A 2,933-nucleotide genomic window follows, 5' to 3' on the forward strand; every position below is an offset into this window, starting at 1 on the left:
TAAATTAAAACGATATCCATCAACTCCAAACGCGCAAACCATTTTTGACACTAACTACCCGTTTTTGACACTAACTACTAAAAAACTGTTGTAAACACCACAGATAACAGGTAAATACTATCGCAACGACGATTGCAAAATCCGATTTCAGTATTCGGAGTCGCTGAAGCCACGTAGCTTTCCACGCGTATTGCGAATGACGCTAGAGACTGCAGTTGTCCAGCTATGTAGTGGTTGGATGTACTATAACTTCAATAATTTTTATCTCGGAAACTATAAGGATTTTACAAAAATTTTTTTTTACGATATTGACTCCATTTCTCATACCGCATCTATTCCCAAATTTTTTTGGATAAGTTGTGAATCACCCTGTATAATAATTAATTTAAATTTTTCATTAAAACATCATGAACATGATTAACGTTATAAATTCTGATTTAATTTTTGTTAATATTCAGAATTAGTAGTAACATTAGTAATTAGGATAAATGACAGATATTTAAAAGAAAAAAACTATCAACAGTTTTAAATATACCGTATGATTATTCATAAAAGTGAAAATAAAAAAAAATTGGTTGAGGCCCCGGCGAGATTCGAACTCGCGATCTCCTGTTTACTAGACAGGCGCTTTAACCAACTAAGCCACGGCGCCCTTGATTCGCAACGCTATATTCATCGAAAACATGTTGAGCATAATTCCACTTGATTAAAACTAATCACTGAATAAATATTTAAGATAACACTATTAAAATTGTTTGTACATATTCCATTAACACGAAACAGAATATTTATTATTATACCAGCTCACAAATTCTTTTATTCCAAATTATAGGTTCTCTATAAATTTAGTATTAAATAGAACCTTTCCAATACATTGATTTCTTATGTTCTGGTAGATTTAACTTACAACTACAGCATACTTCGTCGTTTTTACAGTTTACAAGTTCTTATTTCACAAAAAAATAAAAGGGAAAGAAAAATGAAATAAAAATAACACTTCAAAATTCATGTAAAGTAGTGAATATATGCATTTTTACTATTGCTTTTTTCAGATATCTGAATTCGTCGTTTAAAAGGAAGTCATTTGGAAAGGCAATAATCCGGAAAATTGAAAATAATGAATGAAAATGAACATGTTTGTAATTTTATTTAATAAATTTACCTCTTCAAGTAGGTATATATTTTTTTGTATTTCTCGGCATTATTTGGATACATTGTTCTTTAGATAATTACACAGGCAAAAAAAATATTTTTAATACTTTTTAACAGAGCATGATACACCCCTGTATTTAGACCGGCTGAAGACGATGGAGCCATCAAAAATGTTCCACCACGTCAGGATTTTTCCCTAACCTCAAAAATAGCTCAAAATCAGTGGAAATTTTGAGAAAATAGTTAATATTTTGACATTTGAAGGACGCAGATGTGTTCATAGGATCAAAATAAAAATATTTCAACACTTTTTTTTTCTAAAATGCCTCCTTGTGAAGTTACAGCCATTTTAAATAAATTTTGAGCATTATTAAAATACCTATAACTACTTAAGGATGCATTTTAGAGAAAAAAGTGGAATAAAAAGATTTTATTTTAATTTTTTATTTACGGGTTAATTTGTGATTTTATTCCATCCAAGAATATGATAAATGCTAAAAACTTTCAGCTACTGAATTTGTTATAACTTATTATTTTTATTAATATCTAAATTAACATTGGGATATTCGCTTTTCGTATGCAAATTACTTTGCGGACGATGGGATGCTTTAGGAGACTGAAAATTTTGTTTACCTGTCAAATATCATTTAAAATGACATTATTATTACAGCGCAGATAATACAGGGTGTAAATGATAAGTTTAATCAAACTTTGACGGCGTATTCTACCGATGAAAATAATCAGGGTTTTGACCTATAAAAATTTTTTATAGGACGCTTCCTTACGGAGTTACAGGGTGTTAAAAGTTTTAAATATTTATATAATTTTTCCTGTAACGTCACTGGCAAAAAATATTGAGTCATAAAATTTGGGGGATGACATTTTTTTAGTAGGGACTATTTTTTCATGGATAACTTATTCCAAAATATACTTCAGTGGCATAGTTATTGGGGGAGTAGGAAATCTTTTTTGAAAAAAAAAACTCGAACTCCTGGTTTATTAAATAATTTAAAAGGTTGTTAAAATGTACAATCAATTTGTGGCAATAATGTATTCTTGTAAAGTACTACTGATCTTTAGATAATTGGGAAATGCAAATCCATAGGTATACATCACACCTAAATATTCGAAAACAAAAAACCTATTATTAATCCAATAATTACATTTAGTAATGGACACCTAAATTTAAATGCAGAAATGATTTCTGCGCTAGTATACAGGCATTAACAATCGAGTTCTGTTGTGTAGTAGCTTCAAAGGATTATCTGATCCGGGAGAAAAATTGAATTTCGCGGATATTTATTTTCGTCCGGCAGCACCGTTTATCCAGTGATGTCTAGGAGGAGTATAACTTATCTGTAAAGTTATTTAAGAAAGTTCGCCGGGGAAAATTATGATGCAGCGATAAAGACACCTTAAAAGAAGACAATTGGTATAAGAAGTTTAGAAAAGCGGGAAGTAATTAAAACTGGTTTACTTTCCCGGGCACAATTCCGCGATTAATTCATTATCATGATTGGCGATTAGAATCTCAATTTATAAAATACACAGAGTTATAATTAGCAATTAGAAAGATTCCGCGGCTCGGTGTATTTTAACGTTGATGTGTTTTAATTAGCAGACATGAAAATCCGATTAAAAGTGCCGCGTTGTTATATTAACCCTTAAGTGGTTCACACTTTGCATATTTCAAGATCGGAGGAACTTCCGAACGCTGTTTGACTTGCTAGGTAAACGCTCCGACGGGGAATTTTATAACTTATTCCTCGCCAGACAAACAA

General features: G+C 30.9%; 1 non-coding gene across 1 annotated transcript; it reads right to left on the minus strand.

Annotated features, from left to right (window-relative positions):
* Positions 1–578: 578 nt before the first annotated feature.
* Trnat-agu lies at positions 579–652 on the minus strand. The gene has a single exon. It is a non-coding gene; the product is annotated as a tRNA-Thr (tRNA).
* Between the last annotated feature and the right edge of the window lie 2,281 nt (positions 653–2,933).

The sequence above is a fragment of the Anoplophora glabripennis genome, unplaced genomic scaffold (genome assembly GCF_000390285.2).
Source record: "Anoplophora glabripennis isolate ALB-LARVAE unplaced genomic scaffold, Agla_2.0 scaffold62, whole genome shotgun sequence".
Classification (NCBI taxonomy): domain Eukaryota; kingdom Metazoa; phylum Arthropoda; class Insecta; order Coleoptera; family Cerambycidae; genus Anoplophora; species Anoplophora glabripennis.